At 39.5% G+C, this 15,985-nt stretch overlaps 1 long non-coding RNA gene across 1 annotated transcript in view; it reads right to left on the bottom strand.

The window, feature by feature from the left end:
• Window positions 1-7,086: 7,086 nt before the first annotated feature.
• LOC114066678 overlaps window positions 7,087-15,985 on the bottom strand; it is a 15,256-nt gene continuing 6,357 nt past the window's right edge. The window contains exons 2-3 of the long non-coding RNA XR_003573227.1: window positions 11,970-11,974; window positions 7,087-7,180 (exon numbers count right to left, since the gene is read on the bottom strand). This is a non-coding gene — a long non-coding RNA (uncharacterized LOC114066678). The remainder of the gene's footprint in view (window positions 7,181-11,969; window positions 11,975-15,985) is intronic.

Here is a 15,985-nt window from a genome sequence, read left to right as displayed (position 1 = left end):
CAAACTAAACTATTGACTCAAATGAAGTTCTTCATAGTGCTATTAGTGCAAATAAAGTCAGAATCTGGCATGAGATATCATAAAAACCTTTTTAAGGAAAGGGAATTTAATAGTTTGACATAAAAGATTATTCTGATCATTATTATTCTCCTAAAGGCTACAGAAGGATTAGCTGATTAATGGTTGAAGAATGCACCATGCCCTTTCAAAGTTGTTCAGCGTGCTTACAGTCCACTTAAAGTAAGCTTGTATTTTTAAGGTCCTCTTAAGCACATATTAATGTTTTGACCCAATAAAACACCTAAAAAAGGTTTCTTCAAATCACTTTCTAGGAAAAAAGTTTGAGTAATGGTTATAAAACATTGCATCATTAAGGACATAGGGGCTAACCAGAACTGTCAACTCTTTAAGATCAATTTTGTTAGAGCTCAAGAGCTCTCTATGCCTGTGTGTAGGAAGCTGAGCAAGGCAGGTTGGAAACTGGTATGACTAAGGAAGGATCTGCTCCTCCAGCTGAGGAGTTAAAAGCAAATGCACAACCAGTGAAAGCAGGGACGAGTGACCTGGAGAGAATACAGGGATATGGTTCAAATGTGTAGGCTGGGGTAAGGAAAGACAAAGCCAATCTGGAACATGACTTGGCAAGGAACGTGAAGAATGATAAGGAGGAATTCTATAAGTACATAAGACAGAAAAGAGAGGCTGAGGAGAATGTAGCCTCCCTGACAAGCAAGAAGGTAAACTAGTGGTAACTGACATGGAGAAGGCTGACATACTCAGGGAGTTCTTTGCCTCAGTCTTCACTGGCAGTCTGACTTCCCTCTTCACTTCAAGTCCCCAATCCAATGGATGGGTGCGGTCTGTATTAAATCCTTCCCACTGTAAGTGAAGAGCAGGTTCAGGACAACTGATGAAGTCTATGAGACCTGATGACACGCATGCCTGGGTTGTAAGGGAAATGGCTGGTATTGTTGCCACGTCACTCTCCATCATATTCGAAAAGTTGTGGCAGTCAGGTAAAGTCCCTGGTGACTGGAAAAAGGGAAACACCATTTCCATTTTAAAAAGGTGAGAAAGGAAGATCCATGAAACTACACATTGGTGAGCCTCACCTCTGTGCCTGGGAACACCATGCAGCAGATCCTCCTAGAGGATGTGCTGAGGCACAAAAAAGACAAGGAGGAAGCCAGCATGGCTTTACTAAGGGCAAATGATGTCTGACCAATGTGGTGGCCTTTTATGGTGGAGTGACAGCAAGAGTTGACAAGGGAAGACTGACAGATGTCATCTATCTAGACTTCTGTTAGGCCTTCAACACAGTTCCACATGACATCCTTAGCTCCAGATTGGAGACATGGACTGGATGGGTGGACAATTCAGTGGATAAGGAATTGGATGGATGGATGCAGCCAGAGAGTTGTGGTTGATGGCTCTGTGTCCAAGGGGAGGTCAGTGATAAGTGGTGTCCCTCAGGCTCTATCCTGGGACCACTGCATGTCAGTACCTTCATCAGTGAATGACACAGGCAGTGAGATCAAGTGCACCCTCAGTTTGCAGACCACAGGAAGCTGCACAGTGCAGTTGACACAACAGAAGGAAGGGATGTCATCCAGGGGGACCTGGACAAACTTGAGCACTGGGCACACGAGCACCTCATGAAGTTCAACAAATCCAAGGGCAAGGTGCTACATCTGGGTTGGGAGAATCCCACACACAAGTGCAGACTGGGAGAAGTCACTGTGGAAAAGGACCTGGGAGCTCTCACTAATGAAAGACTGGACATGAGCCAATAGTGCAGGCTCACAGCCCAGAGGACAAAATGTGTCCTTAGCTGTGTCAGAAGATGAGTGGCCAGCAGCAGGTCAAGGGTCCTGTTGTCTGCCCTTGTGAGATCCCACCTGGAGCAAAATGGAAGTTAATGTTTTAAATTATGCCTAAGCAGTAAGAAGGAAATGATACAGCGAATAGGGCTGGGTGAGGTGCATGCTGAGTCAAGGAAATTCATATCATATTAGGAAAACTCTGACTGTGGAAAAAGCAACAGGAGGTGATTTCAGACGAATAGACAGAGAGTAGATGTGTAGGGCCCCAGCTGAAAGGAAAGATATGTGTACTACATTTGTTGGGCAGTTCTAGCTCCTGAAGAGTTTAGAATGTGGTGTATCATGGACAATCAATAATAAATTGGCATAGAAATAGGGATGTCAATAAATTTGGCACATAAAAGAAGGCCTCTGGCATTTACATGACCCCCAGTCTAATTAATTTTTGTGCTGAGTAAGCAATAAATCACAGTACCTAGCCAACAAAACTGACTACTTGAAATGTTTCCAAAACTTTCCCAGAAATTGGTGGTTTAATAATCCTACCACTAATATACAAATAGTTATTTCTAACTTTCTGAAGAATGTATCACTGCACCACTCTTGCTCTCAGTAAATTGCCTGCTAGGTATTATAGGATTAGGTTTTGCGTTAATATTTGTCTCTGCACAAGTTCATCTTGAATATGTACCACCCTAGTGCCATTACTTAAATAAGGATGTTTTCCATGAAAATGAAAGTTTGGAGAAACACAGTACAAAAATGTTACCAGTAAATATCTTTCTCCAGAACTGCTTTCTTTATTTTCCAGATATTCTTGACTCTGTTATGCCATGTTTTGTTCCCTCTCTTTGTATAGTTTTAAACCAGAATATACAACTTACTTGCCAGAATGATTATCTTAAAGAAAAGGTAAACTAACTCAGTCAGCTCTTCTAGTACTGATTACTCATAGATGCCCATGAAAGCTTTCTTTGACCTGCCAGTTTCAATCAAGTTTCCACTCATGTTCTGCTTAAGCAGACTGATAGGAAGACTAAGTATGGTACCATGTTCCTAAACCTAAGCGGTTTGTGTTCTAGTAACACTCTAAATCTCAAGGTGACTGTAACATAAATTCAATTTCAAAAGATATTCTCAAACATGGTTAATTATAATAAAAACTGTTGTGCTCAACCAAATGGTAGCTGTAACACAGGATTTATACAAAACTGCTGACAGAGCACCCCTCTGTGCACAACACAGTCACATTCACTGTGTTGTATACACTATGCAGAGCTAATAAATGAGTAATAGTAATCTTTAGTTTAATAATACACTTAATAAAGTGGATGAGTTGTTCTCTCATACAGCCACACTTCTTTTCTCATAATTAAGTTAGATCCATTAAATGGTTCCAGAGAAAGTGTTGTCCTTTTTAATTCCGCTTTACAAAATGCTCTAGTCACCTATTGTTCTTATACAGACAAGACCTGTGTGTTTCCTTTCAAATGCAAACATTTTTTACTCTAGAAAAGTTAGGGAAATGCACAAAGAAATCAGGGTCTCTATTGAGATAGCCAAAAACTAAAATGCAGTTAGATCATGCAACTCTATATTGATGTTATTTGAAGAGACCATCCTGCAGGCTAGCTATCCACTTTGCATTCTTTGTGGATGTCAAAGTCTACATGGAATCAGTGGGAGCTATGATACACATACAGTGCTCAGCTGATCTCAATGATATAAGAATACCCTTATAGCTTCTGTACCATGCTACACTGCATAATGGGCATCAGAGTTTGACAAAACTTCTGCTTGATGGATAGCACTTAAAAGTGAATGTGTCTTGCAGATCACACTTGTCTCCAGTTAAACATCAACCTTATGGCAATGACAGCATGTGTTTGTATGGAAAAATAATACTGGGAAAGTATTCTCTCTATCCCTTAGTGTCATTTAATGTGATTTAATGGTTAGAAGGAAAGGAAGTCACACCACGTCTGGTGTGTCCTTTGCAGACCACTGACTGCAAATTGGGAACAATCGTTCTAAATCATGTATGATTTGCAAGAAATAAAGTTCCACATCTTGCTGAGTTCTGAATACTTACTGGGGTTTCATGTCTTCAGCTCATCAGCGGAAGCCAAGGTCGTTAGCATATCCTACACTAGAACGAGGAAATTAATCTTACTTTATTCTAGACTGTCTCTGGAGTAAGAAGACTATACTTGCTACATTTTAAGCGCACCTTAAGTGACTGAGATGAAATAGACAAACAAATGGTACAACTGATTAATTGCCTCAGCTTTGTAGAATACTGGTACCTCAGAGATCACAGTTTGAGAGTTGCTGGTACCACATACTTATTTTAGAAGGTGCTAATATATACCTTGAATTCAAAGTACTAAGGAAACAAACTAATGAGGTTCCTTGATGCAAAACTAAGTTTTTCATATTTCCAGGTTTTAAATTTTTCTAGAAGTTTGTAACTATATTACTTGTCATTTGCAACTCATGACTGAAACAACTGTGTTCTTTTCTTTATAAATGTAAACCTGAATTTTCATTTCAAATACAAAAAGGAAGCTATTTTCATTTCAGGTCACAAAAATCTGTAACAGTTTTCAGAGATGTAGGCTTCTTTTTTTTTTTTTTAATAACGAAACTTTTTTAAAAACATTTTTGATATTTGCAGCAGAAGTCAATCAAACAGCTGAATCACAGTGGAAATGCACACAAAACACCACAACAGTGCCATTAGAGTAGGACCTAGAATTTCACTGGGTCATTAGATCCAAAGAGTAGGTCAGATGCCAGTATGAAAAGTGGAGCTGAAAACTCTTTTGGTCTTCATCCCTTCATTTAGCATAGTTGGTCTACAGTTCACTTATACCTGGCTGCTCATATAATGCTCCAACTCCCTCACACCAAAGTATTCACATCTGCCTATGTGTGAGAACTTTGTAATTTCTGCTAGTTATCAAACGTATATTTAACTTATATATGTCCCTTTTCCAAGTTAGCTATCGATGTCCCATCAACCTTGGTTAAAACCAGTAGAATTTCATCTTGAATTGATGGCATGTGACACATTATGAACAATTCCTTTAGTCATAAAACTCTAATCTCATAAAAAAAAATTTCATCTTGCACCAGTTTGCCATGGACTGTCATCGATTGTGTGGCTGGGGTGTCCCTCCAGTTCAAAGGACTGGTGTGTATGGCCATTAACTGCACTGATAGGCCCAATTTTTGTTGTTTAAACAATTCTACTAAAAGGAATAACTAGGTTAAATCACAAAGGCATGGTTTTCTCATAGACTGGTTATGTCTCCTAGAAAAGGAGGAAGAGGGAGAGGAGGATTACAAGGAAGGGACAGAGTCACCTTTCACTGGTTTTCTGGAGAAACTGAACTCCTTGATAAACTGTTCCTGGGGAGAGATGAGGAGAATGAGGTCCAGTGATTATTCTCATCTGCTACAGGTAGTACTTGTGGCCAGGAAGGCAGAGCCTTCACATTTGATGAGGCTGGGAAATGCAAGTCAATTGAGTGAGGAAATAAGACATCAAAGTCTGTTATTACAGAATTTATCCTCCAACAGTTAACATTACAGAGTATTAGGTTTGCTTTCTCCTTTCCAGACTGAAGCACCTCTATTCACAGCAGGTGATACAAGTCAAGACTGACCATGTTTTGAAAATACTTTCACAAAAAAGAAGCATATTCTCAATTGATAGGAACGAAGAAATTTATTCACCTGCCAAGCTTTGCTGCTTCTTTCTATCTAGAGAAAGTGAAACTAGGATTACAACTAGGTGAATTGTTCTACACTGCTTGAACAGTAACTAAAATGTCTAAATAATTTGGCATATAGGTGTGTGGAGAAAAAAATACCCCAGTAGTTTTTTTTTTTAGAGTTTTCTCAGACTTCCTTTGGCTGCTTCCTGCCTTTTCAAATTTCTCCCGTCTCCTTTAACAGTAGGCTTTTAGCTTCTCAATTGCTGCCAAAATAGGCATTGCAGAAAAATCCTGACTTATTTATGTGCTCCAATGTAAAGACACTGTGATTCAAGTTGCTACTTTGCACAGGTGCTCTCCAAATACCTATACATCTAGCTCAGACAGTGTGTTGACATGTTTTTTCTTACCCTTTTGGAGAGGGGATTATCACCTACTCTGTAGCCCAGTAACAGGGCTCCAGTGACCATTTTAGGGTGCTTCAGTTACCATGAACAGTAGGTGGCAACCATGTTCCCTGCTCTTGGTAACAACTCCCTTAAAGTGCTACCTCCCCTAGTCTTGCACCTTCTACCTAAAGCTGGAGATGTCAAATTTTGTCAGCAGCATAGGCAAAATTGAATGGCAGGGAACTTTGAAGGAAAGGACTTGAACACAAGTCTGTGCTGGACAAGTAGGCATTGGAAGCGGTTGTAGACTGTTGTTTCTATTTCTGCTCTCTTCTGCCTTCTTAGACTCACTAATATAGTTGTAGTCAAACCTGATAGATGTGCTCTGCAGATCACTGATAGATCACACCCTTCCTTCTGTTCTCTCCCACTGAGCAGTGACTTCTTAACTCAGATGTAAGACAAGGAACGAGCTGTGTCCCAGGAAGGCTGCTGTCCTAGCCAGATCCCCAAGTTTTCTGTGCCCAAAATAGGTTCACAAATGTCATGGGTATCATGAGATTATGGCTACAGACAATATGGAAGCTGACATGATTTTTCACAAAAAATGCATTTTCCACAAAAAATTGCATTCACCAAGAGACTACAAATCTTTATTAATAAAGACTATAGGTCTTTAATAATGACATAGATGGTGCAATTGGATGCATCCTCAGCCAGTTTTCAGATTACATCAAGCTGAGTGGTGCAGTTGATATGCGTGAGCGAAGAGACTTTGACAGGCTTGAGAGGTGGACCCATGCAAACCACATGAAGTTCCACAAGGCCAAGTGCAAGGTCCTGCACATGGATTGCAGCAATTCTCAAAATCAGCACAGACTGGGTATTGAACTGGCTGAGAGCAGCCCTGTAGAAAAGTACTTGGGTGCTAGGTACTGGTTGATTGAGAAATTGGACAAGAGCTGGCAATTTGTGCTTGCAATCCAGAAAGCCAACTGCATTCTGCGCTGCATCAAAAGCAGCGAGACAGCACGTGGAGGGTGGTGATTCTGCCCATCTACTGCACTCTGTTGAGACTCCTCCTGGAGTACTGCATCCAGCTCTTGGGTACCCAGTACAAGACAAACATGAGTCTATTAGAGTAGCTCCAGAGGAGGGCCACAAAAATAATCAAGTGACTGGAGCACCTTTCCTATGAAGGCAAGCTGAGAGAGTTGGGGTTGTTCAGCCTGGAGAAGGGAAGGCACTAGGGAGACCCTGTTGCAGTCTTTCTTGAATGTACATTCTTTCAGTATGTGAAGGTGACTTATTAGAAAGATGGAGAGATACTTTTACCAAGGCCTGTAGTGATAGAACAAAGGAAAACAGTTTTAAATTGAAAGAGGGTAGATGTAGTTTGGATATAAGGATGATTTTTTTTTTTACTGTGAGAGTGTTGAGACACTGGAATAGGTTGTCCCAAGGAGTTGTGGATGCCCTGTGATTAGAAGTTTTCAAAGGCAGGCCTGATGGGGTTTTGAGCAACCTGCTGTGGTGGAAGGTGTTCCTGCAGGGAGTTTGAAACTAGATGATCTTTAATCATCTCTTCTAACCCAAAGCATTCTGTGAATCTGTGTTTCTATCATCTTTTAGTTTTAGCATTGCAGTTAAAGTAGGTTTTGTATTTTGTTCACTTTTTCCAACTTTTTTTTGAGAAACTGTTCCTCTAGGAGTGAACCCCTCACCACAGTCAGGCAAGGAGGACAAGGAGGAGCTGGAAAGAAGTGTGTCCTGACTGCCAGAGTGGAAATGGAACTCTCTTCATCTGTGAGCCACCTCTCTACCCTGGGAGAAATAAATGCGAGCAACAACTTGAACCATGCCAGCCACACAGCTCTACACATCTCAGCTGCTGGGATGGGAGTCGCTGCCACTGAGCTGGAATGGAGCTGAGCCCAGCCGGGCACCACCACCTCAAAAATCCCGCTCCAGGAAATCCCACTGCAGAGTCCCAAATGAGTGGAGCCGAGTCCAAGCATATCTGCCAGAAACTTATTTTCTTTTGTACCAAGAAGTTAGCCTCTCTGGAATGCAGGAGAACAAAACACATAAACCTAATCCTGGGAAAGATGCCCCAGTCAGCAAAGCTTCCTTGAGCGACACAATCTTGGCTCCTCAAAATAAATATTGCAGAAATATTCTTCTATACTTACACCTAGGCTTTCCTTTACTCCCATTTCCCTGTGTTTTTTGTCTAGCTGGGCATTAAACTGTGGGAACGTGTCTGCCGCAATACGTTTTCTATTGTCCTGGGGGGAAGACATGGGGGAGATGTGTCGGCCACCATCTTGTCTGTGAACCAAGGGGGAAGAGACTAGGAATAGGAAAAATTTCTGTCTCTTATCAGCTTAAACCATTTTGTTTGTATTGTTAGTTATATTTCTTTTCAGTAGACAATTATTTTTTCACTCACATCTCCTCGCGTTTTGTCTCTCTGTACTGGCGAAAGGGTGAGAGGTTTTAATAAAAGAGGAAGGGGTTCATTTGTTGGAGTCTATGCCCCAGGATTTTTCTTAAACCAAAACACAATACTCATGCATATAGATAAACTGGAAATTCATTGCCACAGCTATGGCTTTTCTTTAACTTGTTCAGTACTGCTAAAACTTACAAATGCCTTTAGCAACAGAGAGCAATGTAACTAAATAACAGAATCCAGAGGGTTTTATCAAGTAGTTTCACAGAAATCACTGAAGTACAAAATCATGGAATCACAGAATAGTTAGGGTTGGAAGGGACCTCTGGAGATCATCAAGTCCAACAGCCCTACCAAGGCAGGGCGAGGTTTTATTGTCTCCAGAAACAGAGACTTAACAACCTCCCTGGACAGCGTGTTCCAGTGCTTTGCCATCTTCAATGTAACATTTTTCCTCATATTGAGGTGAAACTTCTTGTGTTTAAATTTATGGCCATTGCTCCTTGTCCTATCACTGGGAACTACTGAAAAGAGTCTGGCACCATCCTCTTGGCATCTGCCTTTGAGATATTTATAATGCATTAATGAGTTTTCATCTCCATCTTCCCTTCTGTAGACTAAACAGGCCCATATCACATAGTCTCTCCTCATAAGAGAGATGCTCCAGACCTTTCATCATCTTTTTGGCCTACGCTGGACCCTCTCCAGTAGCTCCTTCTCTTTCTTATACTGAGGAGCTCAGAACTGGTGACAGTACTCCAGATGTGACCTCAGGAGGGCCAAGTAGAGGGGCAGGATCACCTCCCTTGACCTGCTGGCCACATTCTTCCTGATGCACCCCAGGATACTAATGGTGCTGCTGGCTGCAAGGGCACACTGCTAGCTCATGCTCAACTTGTCCCCCACCAATAATCTAGCTACAATTGTGGGTGTTCTGGTATTAGAGAGAAAATTCTAAACTGGTCCTTGAAGTATAGCAGCCTATTGCTGTTCTCAGTATATTATTACATTTTCCGGTATATCTTTTAACAAACCCAACTTTGGCCTACAGCATGCTAATGCTTTGGAAGAACTTGATGAAGCTTGCAATGTTTCTGTGAATACCAGTAACTGCAGAAATGCTAAATGAGTATCTAGAAGGGCAATCAGGTGTTCTCTACTTATTCCTTGGTAATAGCTACAATGAAAGAGTTTTGCTGCACATTATGTTAGGTCTTATGTAAACATAAATTATTTATTAAGTTCAAAGACTAATGACACTGGATTTATATTCTTAAGGTCAGAGACTAGCAACAAAGAAAGAAGCCAAGAAATTCCTATTTGATAGATATGCAGCACATCATACTATGTAATCTCTCTCATTAGACAGAAAAAACATAAGTTTTTATTTCATCCATCATGCATTGTCAACCTTACCTGTTTTTAGCTATATCATATGGCATGATAAAACATGTTCTTTTTTTTTTTTTCTCCTTTTTTTTTCTTCTTGCAGAAGAAGTTACTCTAGGAATTTGCCCTAAAGGCAACCAGCAAGCACCACTTTGGACCAGCAAGACTACTATTGACTCCTCCCAAGCTTACACCTATGGACGTCAGAGGGAACACCACTGTTCAGCCACTGTATTTCCATGTGGTCTAGGGTTTGTCCTTATTTCTTTTCACCAATTTGACACTGGTTAGAGAATCAGAATTCTTAACCGTCTTAAAGTGAATTAGGCCAGTTATTTGAAACATTTAATGACTCTTGGAGAAAAAGACAATAAATGAAGACAGTGTTGTCATGACAGACATTTGTCTTCTCTTTGTGAAGGCACAGATCCAAAACCAGTTTTTCGGCTCATGTACCCAGTGAATAAGTATTTTTGCAATCTAGTGTATTTTTCCACAGCTCTGTTCTGCAGTTGCTTTGTCACAATACACATTTTTATCCTAAGAACATGCACTAGAGCCTCTTAAAATGACAAAAATATTTGGCTATATAAAGTAATGTCTTCCCATTTCAATATTTAATACTAAAATGCACCATAAATGACATTTCTGTTAAAAATGGTAGGTATTGGCTAAATATATAAGAAATTATACAATTAAGGATCACATTTCTTTCTTGAAGGAAAGGGAAATAAGTATAATCTAACATATTAGGATCAGAGTTATTATTTTATTAATTCTCTCAGCATTAATAGGTGGTCTGATGTGAAATACTACACAGAAACAGACAAAATACAGACATTTGTCACTCCGCTCCAGTTAAAATATTGCTAAATATATTGCTTTTAGTTAGGTTACAATAACTACTGGAGACATTAACTAGCTGAGGACTGTACCGTATGGTGGATTACTCAATCCATGCAGCAGAATTAAGATTCACTTTTCCTCATTTTCACTGTCTGAAAAATGGACAACAGGTCTACAATAGATATCCATACTCCCTCTGCAGTGAAGAGAGACAAAAAAATAAAAATAAACTTAATAGATTCCAGCTGTCTAATACATACGTTACAAAGGTGTTGAGTCACTACTTGAAGATGTCTATTTATCTCTGCCAGCTACAAGAAAAGCCTGAACAGCTTTGCAAGCCTAATTTTATACTTAACTTTTAGATATCTAAATTATCAAAGATAAATCACTTGCTAAATTACAATCTTTATTCAATTTTTATTAAAACAAATAGTTGGAAAAAATAGATGATGAGAAAAGTGGAAACCAACAGTATCAGCAGTCAAGCAAAATATTTATAGGCCTGAAGCTAAAGCATAAAGTATAGTATTAATACACGAGCAGTATTATCTGCTGAAGGCTTTTTTTTTTCCTTCATTAAAATGCATTACTTGATTTCCTGAATCTGATGGAAAGTATCCAACTGCTTTGGGTAGTCAAATATTTAAACTTATCTAACTTTTTTTTTTTTTTAAAACTTACCGTCCTCAAAACTTCTTTCCTTCTCACAGAAGTTGCTGGTATGTGTGGATCTCCCCTCTTCCTTCATTTGGATTCTTGAGGATACTCACTCAGCCTTTTGAAGCTCAGGTTTATTGGTGCCCTGAGTCCCCACAGAGAAGTGCTGAAATGAGCCCTCGTGGTCCACACCCTCCTGAGTTGCCCCAATAGTCAGAGGAGTGTGGCCAGTCCTGGCACAGGTCCAGGCTGCTTCTCAGCAGTCATGAGCATTGAGGAGTTCCTTGGTCTTCAGTGAAGTAAAATCAATTCAATAGCTTCAGTGAAAAACTTGAAAAATCAAACTAATTTTTTTCTCATTCCAGGCCTTTCAAGTTCACTGTCTTGTTAACAGAACAGCTCTGAGGAGCTTTAAATTTGGGTGTTGACTTTTCTAGGGATCCCATTAAAGAGCCTAACCTCACACTTAATTCTCCAATCTACATCCATTTGTAGAGGGGGGAAAAAAAAAAGAACACCACACCCCAAACCAAAAGTGCCAACTTTCTATTTTTAAAAATAGAAACAAATGCAAATACATGTAAAAGAAAACAAATAAGTTCAATATACAATGCTCTTTCGGTATGAAGCACTTCCTGTGAATCTATTTGTCTTTAAAGCTGCCAAGAAGTTCAGTTACAGTTACTTGGGCTCAAAGCACGTATTTTTGTTTTGTTTTGGTTTTTTTTCCTGAGTGAGAACAACACAAGTTAAGGAAAAGAAATATGATCATCCTTAGAATAACCCCAGATCTCAACATTCTATATTTGATCATATTTCATCATAAACAAAAAGTTGGATGGACAGGTCCTATTCTTCACTCCAGGTCCTTCTTCCATTTGGTGTGGTCTTCACAATGGATTACTTTCAAATGCTATTCGCATAGAAGGGCTAATCACTGGTTGCTGCTAAGCCTCAGTAGCAGGACGGTGCAGTGACAGTAGCAGTGGCAGATAGTGCAGTGACAATAACAGAGGAAGGAAAAAAAAGAAAAAACTTAGGAGAAACAGAGCAAATGTTACAATGACTACACAAATGAAAAGGAGCTGTAGAGCTGAAAGGGTACTTTTCATGTCCTGGTTGTATTTCTACTCACATTTTCTGTATATGTTTTCAGATATCTAAGAAATGAATGCAATTGGAATATCCAGCTGTGGACAAGTGCACAGGATGTAGGAGAAGAATAGTATTTTAGAAGAATTTTGTATCCTAAACCCTTTTGGTCTCTTTTCAGCAGAAACCAGTTGCCAAGATAAAGATATTGTCCCAAAAGGGCTGTTTCAAAATTGTTATTTATAACATTACCCAGTGGTTTTGTGATGGGATTAAATATGCACTGAGTACAAGGTCAAGTCTACAAAATGAATTGACTTGTGACCTACTTTGGCTTTCAAATTGCTCCACCAAGGAGGGTTAAAAGGCTAGGTAGCTCTTTGCACTTTGCCTTTTAACTTCTTAACCATACCTCTGTCTGCGGTTTCTGGACTTTCTATACCAATAACCCTTGAAATACATTAGAAAAAGAGGAAAGTGAACTGTAGCAGTCTGTTCCTTTTTAGATATCACAGTATCCTCCTCTGTCCATCTAGTCTCCATTGCTGTGGTGCTAAACAAGGACTGAAGTCCTGAGAGTTTGCAGAGCCCAGCTGATTTCACACAATTTATTTTAACTGTGTTTTCTTGAAATAATCAGTTGTCAGGCTGCCTCAGTCTTTAATATCTTGCTGAAGAAACCTAAATAAAATGACTCGTGCATACTCTCATCTTGATCATAGCTTGGGAGAAAGTGGCGACAGATTTAAGCAGGGCTTTTTCAGGAACGTACTGTACCAGATCTCCCAGATATTGTGAAACTAACGAGAGGCTTAAGTTTCAGTCTTTTTAGATGACTGCCCCTTAGCCAGAAACAATGTTACATTTAAACCTTTTCCTCTAGGCATTCAGGGAATACAGGAACTGTCATTATGCTGACAAATGACATGCTTTGGGTGTATTACCACAAAAGTTGGAAAAAATATGAGTTATTTGCTGCCAAAACCTTTGTGTCATTGGAGGATTGAGTATAATAGTAGAATATGCCACTGTTTGGTCTACTTTTAGGATAATTGTCTCAGATACCCAAATAAAATCTGTTCAGAAGAACATAAATCTATCTGAAAGTTTTGTTGGTTTACTGTATTTTTTGTTTGCATGGTTATTCTTTTTGTGGTATTGCACATCTTCCCATTTCTCCCTAGAGAGATATGTAGTGACAGTATACATTCCAAAACTGTTGGAAGGCTTTGTGCTAGCAACTATGTTTCATTTAATAAAATAGTTGTGCAAAGCAGCGTATCCTTTCCCCAGGTTCAGGGATGACTTTCAGCACATCTACATGGAAGTCCATCATCAGATGGACTTATTGAAAGGGAGAAATAGTGAATACTAACTGCACCGTTTTACAACATGTAACAGTGGGTTTAAGCAGAGAAAAAGTCTGTTCTCTTTGAATAGTTGTTTGATAGCACTGACTGTGTTCATGTACCTAGAAATATTTTTCTCTCTGTCAGTTTTTGAGGATAATGCCTTTCTTAGCTACTGTCCACATATTATGTTCTCCTTCACATCTATAATATGGACACCAGAACCTATTACTTAAACCTGAAAATTATTTTTCCATTTAGATAATATAAGATAGATTTCTGTACAACGAAACATAGAAGATTACGTCCCTTATAGATGAACCAACCCTTTTTCCATCGCCATCCCTCCCTTGATCTCCTCGGGGAAAAATAGCCTCAGAGTTTCCTTATGTATTGTTTTCCGCATTTCCTTCTAATACCAGTCAATCTATGCAGCTGCAGAAATGCATGGAATGAAGTCTATCAGACCCAATGGCCTATGGGCTGAAGAACAGAAAAAGCTGGGTACAACTGCACATTACATGACTGTTCTTGATAAGAAGAAATATTTAATTTTTATAAAAATATTTTACCATACTAGTGTATCTACTGAGATAATATGGAGAAAACACTACACAAGGAAAAAGTAGGGGAAAGAAATTGAAAAAGGAATTACTGACTAATTAAGTTAAACTTGACAGTGATGACTATTAAGAGTTTTGTTGTGCTATTTGTATAAAATCTGAAGAAGGAAATTTGGGCATTTTATAATGGTGTGAAAATACAGATTAGCTTCCCAATATGCCTCAATCACCTGTAATTTTACTTTTTTTTTTAATAAACATGAATTACAGTCTTTCCACAAAGGTATCATTCACTCTATATAACTGTTGTGTTGTCACTCTGCATTTAAGACACACAGTTCCCATTGTTATGGACTGCTTTGCCTTCTGCAAGCAGGTACCTCACTTCAGTTGAAATTTAAAGCCAAATCTTGTTCAAATACTGGCAACACGAAACACTCCTTGGAGAAAACAGGAGAAAAGTTTGTTTAACTGGTGACAGTGTTTGGTTACTTTGTCCCCCCCATGGGAATATCTGTCTCAGACTTAAACCACGCAGCTGGGAAAGCCAACCTGAACCTCCAGCTCAGGCTGGCTGCATCCAGACACTCTACTTGTCAGCTAAGGTAATATATGCTAAAGAGTCCAGAGATTTCATGACTTTCTTCTCGAAAGAGCCAGGGGCAGCCTCACTTGAGACTACACAGCATGTACAGAAGAGATCAGACAGTTCAGCCAAAGGCAAACATTAGTATACTAGTTATACAAATGCACAGTAGAGAATTAGCAGCTTTGTGTTATCCCTTCAGAGCAGCATAATTTTATATTGGTGAAAATTAGCTAATTAGGCATCTTAACTCAGAGCTGGAACCAAACTAAATCTCAAAGTGTGGCAACAAACTAAAGGACTCTATTCAATAGTAGCAGTTTACAGCCAACTTCCTCTCACAGACAAGCAACTGAACGTAGTGTAAAAGAAGGAAACTGAGAACGCATATTATCAGCACAGATTATCTGGAACTGGTCTAACACACAGAGCATAAGGCTTTCTGTGCTCACATTTAAGCCACGAGCATCTGGTCTTGGCCATATTTGGTCTACTACCAATGAATGGAGAAATCTGTCATCTGTGGATACCCTAACAGAACTAATATCTTCCAAATAAATGTCTGAGCAAAATAAACGACTAAGGCAAAGCTCTGTTCATTGCACTGCTCCAAAAATAGGTGTATATTAAAATAGAGTCAAGTGTTATACAAAGTGCCCTGGCAACAAGAACTAATATTGCAGTGAGTTGTAAGTCCCAGGAATGTAAAGAGAGTTGGGCAAACAAACTGAACGGCTCAGTTATAAACATGGGCTGCTGCTGCAGAGAAAGGCAACAACCATTTTGAAACATGTGAGGGAACCTCAGCATACCGCAAATCTAATGCACTATCTTTGGGCAAAATATTGCAGAGGAAATAAAAGCTTTGAAACTTATAGAAAAAGAAGGTGAGTAACTTCAGCTGCACCAGAGAGGCATGGCTAATAGAGCCAGGACAGCTTCCAGAATGTGACAGCATGTAAAAATTTTCTGGTGAAAAGGAGAATGAAGAAGAAGTTTTCGGTGTTTCAGCCTCTGCTTTTGTTTTTGTGAGACCCTTACTAGCCAGTGCAGTAGAAAACATCACCTCTGGTTGCATACAGCCCCCAGCCCATTTCTCTGTCTGCATCTC

The sequence above is a fragment of the Empidonax traillii genome, unplaced genomic scaffold (assembly GCF_003031625.1).
Source record: "Empidonax traillii isolate 1590-97213 ecotype Southwest subspecies unplaced genomic scaffold, ASM303162v1 scaffold797:size354868, whole genome shotgun sequence".
In the NCBI taxonomy this organism is placed as follows: domain Eukaryota; kingdom Metazoa; phylum Chordata; class Aves; order Passeriformes; family Tyrannidae; genus Empidonax; species Empidonax traillii.
This window is presented reverse-complemented; position numbering and strand designations above follow the sequence as displayed.